Genomic DNA, 11033 nt, shown 5'->3' on the forward strand with positions numbered 1-11033 from the left:
AGAGGACCTGACTTTGTTAGATTATTAGGAAAAGCTTCCCCTCCCTAAACGTTTAATTCTCTGCTATTCATGTCTCCCACACTCCTGCTTTTTATTGGTATTTGAATCTTGTAAGGGAAGAAAACCTGATGACCAAATATTCTGTAAATTTCCAGAAAATGTTTAAAAAGGCCAAAAACAATGATTGTCAAATCTAAAAACGTGTAGTTTTAAAATGATAGCTGTGCAGACACAGTTGATGCTGAGCTCAGGCCCCTCAAACACGGCAGATGTTCTTGATATCTGAAGGTAATGAACAGGTTTCTGTTAGCAAAATATCTCAAATCACTGCATGGATTTTAATTCAACTCGGAAGGTAATCATTGACAGATCCCCTTTTTGGAGTCTGCTGAGATGATCCACCTCACAGGTTTGGCGCATCAAGATGCAGATAAGACAGCATGGTTATTGCACAGTGTGTTTAGGCTGACCACAATAAAAGGCCACTAAGATGTGCAGTTTTATCAGCACAATGCCACAGATGTCAGGTTTTGTTGGAGTGCAGGAATGTCCTTGTTCAAAGAATTTGCCAGTAAATCCAACCAGCAACACAATCACAGACCACGTCTAACCACACGCTGACATCAGCAAACTGCTCACCCGCCCGACGGTGAGGGTGAGGAACATGCGGATGAGCTTTCCTGACATGGTTTCTGACCGTTTGTGTATAAATTCTTTGGTAATGCAAACTGTTGAAGCAGGTGGCTGGTCTCAGACGATCTTGGAGACGAAGTTGCTGGATGTGGAGGTACTGGGCTGATGTGGTTACACATGGTCTGTGGTTGTGAGGTGCACCGGTACAGTACTGCCAAATTCTCTGCAACGCCTTTGGAAATGACTTGTGGTAGAGAAATGAGGCAACAGCTGTGGTGGACATCTCTGCAGTCACCATGCCAACTGCATGCTCCTTTAAAACTTTAAACACCTGTGGCATTGTGCCGTGTGACAAAACTGCACATTTTGGAGAGACCTTTTATTGTGGTCAGCAACAATACCTGTGCAATAATCATGCTGTCTAATCAGCATCTTGATGTGCCACACCTGTGAGGTGGATGGATTATCTCAGCAAAGGAGAAGTGCTCACTAACACAGATTACATACATTTATGAACAATATTTGAGAGAAAAAGGCCTGTTGTGTACATAGAAATCTCTTAGATCTTTTTGAGCACACCGACAAATTAGGTGTCATCAGGACTCTGTACCACAGAGCAGACAGTGTCCCCACTAACTCAGGATCCAGGCAGAAGGAGAAATCCCACACAAGACAGGCTCTAGAGCAATGTGGATATCCTAACTGGGCCTTCCTGAAAGCAGAGAAGAAACCCAAACAGGACTCCAGTCAGCCATCAGGTGAAAAGGAGGAACCCAGACCAGTGGTCATTCCATATGTTGAGGGAGTATCAGAGAAACTGAGACGTTTATTTTCTAAACATAACGTCCCAGTGGCTTTTAAACCCCAAAATACATTACGGCAAAGACTGGTTCATCCCAAAGATCCAGTCCCCCGGCACAAACAGAGTAATGTTGTGTATGCTGTTCAGTGTCAGGAGGGCTGTGATCAGTCTTACATCGGGGAAACTAAACAGCCACTGGCCAAAAGGATGGCCCAGCACAGAAGATCAACATCATCAGGCCAGGACTCTGCGGTCTACATTCAACAGGCCAGCGGTCACTATTTCAGGGATGAAGATGTTCACATCCTGGACATAGAGGAACGATGGTTTGAGAGAGGAGTAAAGGAGGCCATCTTTGTGAAAAGAAATCGTCCATCATTAAACAGGGGTGGAGGCCTCTGGGTTCAACTGTCCCCCTCTTACAATGCTGTGATTTCCTGATGCATGCTCAATAATCCAGGTAGAAAAATCTAAAAAAGTTAAGTCTGGTGCTTTGGACATTCAAAAAACAAAACAAACTAAATATATAAAATGTAGAAACGTTTCGTCTTTCATCCAAAAGACCTTCAGTCTGAGGTGCTGTATTCAGCTCAGTCTTATAAAAAGCACCTTCTCGTAGTGGATCAACCAGTTTGCTGCTGACAACCAAAACCAGCTGCTCACATGATCAAAGAGGATGTTGTTATTGCTAGTATCACTCAGCCCCCTGTGAATAGCAAACATCCATCAGGGTGCTAATGGTCCATCGTTAGGTTGATAGTCCTCCTTGATCATGTGAACAACTAGTTTTGGCTGTCAACAACAAACTGGTTGATCCACTATGAGAAGGTGCTGCTTATAAGACTGAGTTTATTGCACATTGTCAGACTGAAGAAGTCTTTTGGATAAAAGACGAAACGTTTCAACAATTTTTTTTTTTTTTTCATCCAGAGGACCAGACTTAACTTTGTTACATTTTTCTACCTGGATTATTGAGCATGCATCAGGACACTTGGATCTTTGAGTTCAGCTCATGAAAAACGGGATCAAAAAGAAAAGAGAGATGCATTTATATTTTTGTTCATAGTTTTAAACTTGAGCATGAAAGGCTGAGGGCGATGTGCATTTCTTTGAGAAATGCTAGGCCTTGAAATAAATAGTTTTTCCACTCCCAGAACTGAGGCTTTTGCATCACTCTCCGTCCACAGAGTTGGTCTGAACCTGCCGCACCAGTACCACAAACTAAAAGCAGACATGTAGCATCTTGCTGAAAACACTGACGCTCCTGTACCGCCTGGTTTTCTACACAGTCTCCGAGTTGTTCAGTATTTCCTCCAGGTTTGTCTGCTCAGGTGTCCTCAGTCTCTCACAGCTCAGTGTTCATAAAAACTGTTGTCATCCTGAATAATCTCCCTGGTTCTGTTCACATCCTGTAGTGTTCTCACACAGACGCCTCATCGGCTCCCTGCACGCGGCCTCCTGCCGTGTTGACGTGCACAGATCTTCACACAGTTTCTGCAGATACTTAAACAAGTATTTTTTTTAAATAGTAGTGCATGATTACGTTTAAACGGTGCAGGTCTCAGAGATCCTCCAGTGACAAATTCCAGGTTGAATCAGTCACAACCAGTTTTCCACTTGGAGGCACAAATTTGTTCAACCTCATTCTGACTAAGCACTTCCAGTGTGATAACAGGAGGCCTGCAGATCCTGTTCTGAAGGTCTGGGGCTCTGGGCAAATGTCATTTTGTGGCTTCCTGCTTCCAGGAAGTCAGACCCAACTCTAATCTTTTAAAGAGATCAATAGTTCTTCAGGCTTTCTGTAAAACTTTCAAGTTTTTTTTTTTTCGTCTTCTTTGCATTTCAGCTGCGTTTTCATTCATTTTGTTAGGATCACATACTGGAACTCTGACTCATTCAGAAAATCAAATGATAAATGTCAACACGTTACAATCTAAAAAAAAAAATACCAACTGGGTCTTTAACTGTCTTTCTACAGTCCGTTTGCCACAAAGACACAATTCGTTTCCACTTTAGCTGAATGTTTAAATAACACCACATATAGCAGTCTGTCACAAAAACGGGATTTCGAGCCGACAGGGTGATTATCTAAGTAAACATGACATGCAGTCAAGTCACATTTATTTATATAGCACATTTAAAGCCGTAACTGTTATCAAAGTGCTTTTAACAAAATGGATCACAGCATCAAATATTAATAAGATATTACAGCATTAGGAATAAAAGCATAAAAACGCAAAATATAATTAGAAACGATGAAATACCAAATTAAATCACACTGTGTTTTGAGGAGAGATTTAAAAGTAGAGATTGAAGTGGCCCAATGTCGAATGTTGATGGGCAGATTGTTCCAGAGTTTAGGGCCCACGACTGAAAACGCTTGATCTCCTCTGAGCTTCAACCTGGTTTTTGGTACCACCAAAAGCAGCTGGTCTGATGATCTCAAGGCCCGAGAAGGAACATAAGGACGAAGAAGGTCGGAGAGGTATGAGGGTGCAAGGTCATTGATGCACTTGAATAGCAGGAGAATCTTAAAATCAACTCTGACACGCACAGGAAACCAGTGAAGGGAGGACAGAACTGGAGCAATGTGCTCAAACCTGCGAGTTCCTGTTAAAAGCCGCGCTGCAGCATTTTGGACAAGCTGGAGACGTGAGAGAGAGATCTGACTGACCCCAGTATAAAGTGAGTTACAGTAGTCCAGCCGGGTTGTAATAAACGCATGGACTCATTTTTCAAGGTCGGATCTGGACAGCATGGACTTGAGCTTGGCTATCTGCCTTAAGTGGAAGAAGCTTTTTAGAAGAACACAGTTGATCTGCTTGTTAAACTTAAAGTCTGAGTCTAAAACTATCCCGAGATTGTTAACAGATTAGATGTGGCTGAAAGGAGTCCAGGTTTGCAGGATCAGAGACAGTGACAGAACTAGGGTTAAACTGTTTTGAGCCCTTATTCTAGTTTTGGTGTATTTCTGCCCTGTACTGGCTGATTCAGGTATTAAATTGTTCTTTTATTCTAACTTCAAAATTGTCTTTTTTTTTTTTTTTTTGCTTCAGCATGAAGATATCTTTAACGATTTTTACATTTTAAGTGGGTAAAGTTTGTAATTTTAACATGGATAAGAAGGTTAACAAATGGTAAAAAACAAAACAAAAAATTCTAAACTTCCTATAGCATGGACTTTGTTGTTCCTATAGCTGGTTCAGTTGCAATAGAGTTGCTCATAACTGAAACATTAAACAATTCCTAAATAAATTGAAGGCAGATTTGTGTGATTTCATTTAATCACATAAAAATGGTGACGTAATGATGTAAATATAAAAAATAAAATAAAAAAACTGTGCTCTGCTTCCCAACATGCTCATTTCTGTATTGTACATTTGGTGTGAGGTATTCACAACACACTCTCACAGCTGCTCATTTTGCACGATTTTTACTTAAAACTTCAGAATTAACTATTGATTGATTGTTAGCAAAATATCTCATGATCCAAATAATGGATTTTAATTGAACTTTCAGAAAGCCTTTATGGGATGTGCATCTTTAGCTGATTAACTTTTGGAGATGGTAAAACTTAAGACGGCCACCACAGCTAATCAACATTTAAATAAATCACTTCAATAACTTCATCAATTTAACAGATATTGATCTAAAACTGGATGCAGTTGTAGCTAAGAGTCATGCACAACTCATCCATCCTCTGAGTAGGTCATCTACAGTATTGTATGAGATTAAGCACAAGTTATTTTCAAAGTTTGAAAGGGCTACAACTTTATCATTTCTTTGAATTATATAACTCTGGCATGAAGGTTGGCAGGCAGCATGCATTCCTTCAAGGACCTTTAAGTTTCCATGCTTTTTTACTTTATCTTTTTTACTTTTATGATGGTGATCCACCTGAAAGCATCTACATAATCTAAACGAGATGTTACACATAATGTCCAGCAGGTGGTGCTGTCTACCCAAATTCCGTATATATAACTCTTCAGTGTTCCCTGGATTGGCCTAAATTTTGTTAAATTAGCAGCAATCTAAGGTTAGCTCCTTATCCACACATCCTACTTGGGCCCGCTTTAACCAGTTCAGGCTGGTTCCATGTTTTTTCCCACAGTGCCTTCGTCGTGGAACCGGCCTGTTTTATACCTGTGTGTATAGACCCTTTCCAAAATGTTAGAATATCATGGAAAAGCTGTTTTAACTTCCATAATTCCATTCAAAAGGTTAATCTTTAATAGATGATAGATTCAGGGCCCACAATTTAAACTATTTCAAGTATGTATTTGTTTATTTTTACATAATTTGGGCTTCCAGCTCATGAAACCCACGAAAACAGGAATTAAAAAAATTAGAATACTATGGAGAAATCAGCCCAAATGTTGCAGGGCATGAATGTTTTAAACAGAGTGTGACACACTAATCATCTACTAAACTCAAAGCACCTGCACAGGTTTCCCCAGGTGTCATTAAATTACTTCAGTTTGGTTCAATTGTCTCACTTTGGTTCAATATGAGGAAGACTGCAGATATAACTGGCCAGAAGACCATCATTGATACCCTCCATAGGATGGGTAAGACACAAAAGTTCATAGCTAAGGAGGCTGGCTGTTCACAGAGTGCTGTGTCCAAGCATATCAATGGAAAGTCTAGTGGAAGGACAAAATGTGGCAGGAGAAGATGCACCAGAAAAAGAGATGACCGTGAGCTTCAGTGGATTATCAAACAGAGAAGATTCCAGAATCTGGCAGAGATCCAGAAAGAGTAGAATGAGGCGGAGTCACAGCTTCAAAAATCACCACATTCAGACACATCCAGGAGATGGACTACAACTGCTGGGTTCCTCAGGTCAAACCACTTCTGAACCTGAGCCAACATAGAAAGCGTCTCAACTGGGCCAAGGAGAAAAAGGGCCGGACCGTTGGCCAGTGATCCAAGGTCCTCTTTTCCGATGAAAGTAAGTGTGCCTTTCATTTGGAAATCAAGGTCCAAGGGTTTGGAGGAAGAAGGGTGAGGAACAGAACCCATACTGCTTGATGTCCAGTGTGAAATATCCAGTCAGTCATGATTTGGGGTGCAATGTCCGGTGCAGGTGTTGGTAAACTCTGCTTTCTTAAATCCAAGATCACCGCAACAATCTACCAGAATGTTTTTAGAGGACTTTATTATTACATTTTATGCTTATGTTTATTAAATGTTTTAATGTTAAATGGTTATTGTTGCACCAGGGGTCTGAGAGTAATGTGATTTCAATCATGTGTGTGTCCTGTACATGTTGCAGATTTGACAATAAAGTTGACTTTGACTTCATGATTCCTTCTGCTGAGGATCTGCATGGAGATGCATATTTCATCTTCCAGCAGGACCTGGCCCCTGCCCATGCCGCCAGAAGCACCAAAACCTGGTTTGATGCCCATGCCACAGTGCTTGACTGGCCAGCCAACTCACCGGACCTAAACCCCATTGAGAATCTATGGGCAGGGTCCCAGTTACATCCAATAAAAACACAAATTGTTAAGAAAAACATTAAGATCCGAGTCATGAACTAAGAATATACTACATTCACTAAATTACGAATATACAAGACTAAGAATATACTAAGCTCTAATGGTACAAAAACAATGCTCCAAAACAACAGCAGCACGAACATGAGTCTGTGTGAGCAGATGAGGGCCAATGAACACAGCAACACAAAATAATCAGCAGCATGAGATCAGCATCATGGATAGTCAGCAGCACATATCAACAACCAAGTGGCATTACGGCGATTATCACAGTAATTATCACAGTAATTTTCACAGTTTTGTTTTTTTACAGTGATTTTTCCTGGTTAGAGACTCATGAGTCTAACAGCCTCAGGGTAGAAGCTGTTTCTCAGCCTGGTGGTTCTGCACTTAATGCTCCTCAACCTTCTGCCTGAGGGGAGCGGGGCAAAAGGTGTGTGTGCTGGGTGTGTGGGGTTCTTCATGATGCAGGTGGCCCTCTTCCTGCATCTGGGGGTGTAGATGTCAGTGACGGCAGAGAGGCAGACTCCAACAGACTTCTGTGCAGCCTTCACCACTCTCTAATAAGAGGTTTATATCAAAACATCAGTAGTTGTGTAATACCTAAAGCTAGATTTAACATTAATGTTGGTATTCCTTGAGGATGTCCTATCTCCCCATATCTTTTTATTTTAGCTACAGAAATGTTAGCAATCTATCTTAAAAACTGTCCAGACAGTGAGAAATTAGACATTTTTGGTACAGAATCAATTATTAGCCAGTTAGCAGATGATACTACCGTCTTCTTAAAAAATTACAAACATGTTCCAATAGTAATTTATAAAATAAAATTATTTTTAGATGCCTCAGGGCTAACACTAAATTAAAAAAAATGTGAACTTCTAGCCATTTATAACAAATCCCTAAAAGAAATATCTAGTACTCAGATTAAATCTGAAATTAAATACTTAGGTACTGTTATAACCTAAAAACAAAAATTAACTCTAACAATTAAAAACAAAATCAAAGAATGTAAACCCAAACTTAACTTATGGCTCCAACGAGACCTTTCTATATTGGGACAAATTCACTTATCAAAAATGGAAAGTTTGTCAAGATTAATATACTCAACTTGTAGCACCGCTGTCCCAAATAGTTTAATTAAGACCATCAATCAAATGAACATGAACTTCATCTGGAGAAACAGACACTAACTGAGAAAAGGTCACATGATCAAAGAATATAAAGATGGTGGTCTGACTTCGAGTGCCTCAATGGAACTCTTAAGATTAACTGGTTGAAATCCTGGATCAAAAATTCTGAATCACTTTGGTATTGTGTCCCCAATTATATATTTAACAAAATAGGTGGTCTACTACTTCTAGCTGATTTCAATATACATAAATTCCCCATCAAATTATCAGAGTTCCATAAAAAAAGTGTTATTATACTGGAAAATGCTCTACGTACATAATTACTCACCACACGCCACTATCCTATGGAATAACATATTTGTACTATATCGCAATAAATCGTTCTTTTACGAAGAATGGATGGAGAAGAACATTTGGTCTGTGGTTTACTTAATGGACGCAAATGGTTACATGTTAAACTATGAACAATTTTGTGCAAAGTATAAATTCTATCCTCCCAAAGTTGAATTTACCAGATTACTGAAATCATTACCAAAACAATTTATTAATCAGATTCAAAATATAATAGCACATCATCCTATAACCCCACAATTACCCACTCTATCTATTAATGGAATATGATTTACTGACAAAAAAAATTCAACAACTGCACAATTAGAACCTGCCTAAATGAAACTTTATTCCCTTGGAAAATAAATAAAAATAACATACTTTGCAAATTTGACAAAGAATATCAATAGAAATGTTAAGAACTCTATATTTAAAACTCCCCATACAACCAAGGGCTTAAGAAACTCACTTTAAATGTTTAAATGCAAGTTACCTCTCAGAATCAGAATAAGCTTTATTATCATTGCATCGAGATACAACGAGAAGATGTACGTACGGCCTTCTTATCCTTTTCAGAATACTTTTTTTTTTAGATAGAAAAAGGAACAAAGCCATGAGGAGAGGATAGTGGCGTTACAAAATAGATCTCTTCACACCTTGTCCTAACAGGACCAAAAAAAACTCTGCCAGCTAAAGCACATTTAGGAACACGTACATGTGCATTTAGAACGAGGCGGTCCATGAAGCACTAACAGATAGTCCATTGTCCTGACAAGATGATGGTCAGCCGGCACTGTTCTAATAAGCCTCCGCAGAAGGGGTGGGGAGTGTGTGTGTGTGTGGGGGGTGCAATAGATGAAGCTTTTCCTTAGTTTACACATTGTTACATTTTCCCAGGAGAAATTTATGAGTCGGCCTGTTCGAGGTCAGCTGGGGAGACAGATTCAGATAACCACAATTGTTGATTTATTCAGGCAGACTATTTTTGATTGTCAGCCTTTGAGTATGCACTGATACTTCCAAGGTCCAAAATGGTCAGATTAGGGTGCATTCTGCTGGTCGGTGCTTACGAGCCGATGGTTTTATCATGCTGACGAATCCCAAAGCCGCAGGTGGCCTGCGATTCAAATCACTTCCAACTTATGGTTTAGCTTGTAAATCAGCTGATTTTGAGTCCTCAAAGCACGAACCAACCTTCACATAGGCAGCAGCATGACGAGGTCCAAATTAGCTGCGACCATCTTCTTTGGATGTTGATAAATGTAGTATGACATATGCAGGATATATTCATACTGTTTAAGACGGGTTCTTCATTTTTCTGACTGTGTAAATGCGTGCATTGAGTTTAACAGAAATGTAACGAGAGACGTTATTTACCTTTGACCCATCAAAATGAATGCGGTCATTTATTTGCAGAATCAAAGTTTAACATCACACATTTACATTAATTTGGCAGAATATGAAAACAATAACATGGCTAGTTTCACAGAAAGTTGGAACAATACGGAGATTGTCCTCACTTCTCAGCAGAACAGCAGACATCAATCACACGGCGGTGATTGAGAACTTTGCTTCAGATATTTCTAAAATATCTGTAATGATTTTAGGAGAAAGGAGAGTTTAAGATGGAAAATGGAGATTTATCTTACAGAGAGATGTGTGAGGGAATTAATCTGTTTGACCAGAAACGTGCACGCTCCTTCAGTTCTTAGCTTGTTCACGGTACGCTTGGTCGAAGTAGAACTTTTACCTGGTTGACGATAGGTCAGCGTCGGTATAGAATCCTTCCTTTGACTCTTTCAGCGTCTCCGTTGAGAGCAGCTAAAATACTTCGAGAGTCGTGCGAGGTTATCCAAACAGAAGTTATAATTCCCAAAATCGTCACTGCATTCTGTATTCCAATAGAAGCATTCTGGACGCCTGCGTTAGCATCCAAGAACTCTGAACTCTTTAACTCTCTTAAGAGAGTTAAAGTCTGGAACTCTTCTCCAGGAAAACTTTCAAGCTCTGAAAACTCCCATGTTGAACTCAATCTGAGCGCAGCAGCTAGACTGGGAAGTTGCCACATTTAAATGGGTCGACTTCCGGGTCATTTGAGAGCTTTTTGATTGGTTGATGGACCAGAAAAGAGGTGTGGTTTGTGATGTAAGGTGTTATGAAAAGTCAAGGATTGTTTTAGTGACAGACAGAAAGATTATTGGAGAACTTCAGACTTCGTGGAGTCTCTACTCTTATTATCTGCTGTAACAGTTAAACATGACATTTCTTTTCAGTAAACTTTTAGTTGACCGAAACTTGAACCTTAACATACTTACAAATTTGCTCATTGAAGACAGGAAAATCAAGAAATGCATATTACCCTGATTTCTTCTTTGAATGAGGAATAAAAATCATTACTTACTGTTTATGTAAATAAAATGAGTAGTTCTCTTCAACCTGTAAACATTGAGTGAACTAACACAATTTGATTATCAAACAATTGTAAAATAGTAATGATCACAGAGAATTGTCTTTTCTACTTGATTACTTCAAGAAAGAAAGTCTCCAGATGGCTCAAACTGTATTTCTGGATGCAGATCAATGAAATAACAGTCTCTGTCCATCTGGTCAGTTTTGACATAGGCCTAGTCCACTACA

Source organism: Nematolebias whitei, chromosome 14 (assembly GCF_014905685.2).
Source record: "Nematolebias whitei isolate Nwh7 chromosome 14, NemWhi1, whole genome shotgun sequence".
Lineage (NCBI taxonomy): Eukaryota > Metazoa > Chordata > Actinopteri > Cyprinodontiformes > Rivulidae > Nematolebias > Nematolebias whitei.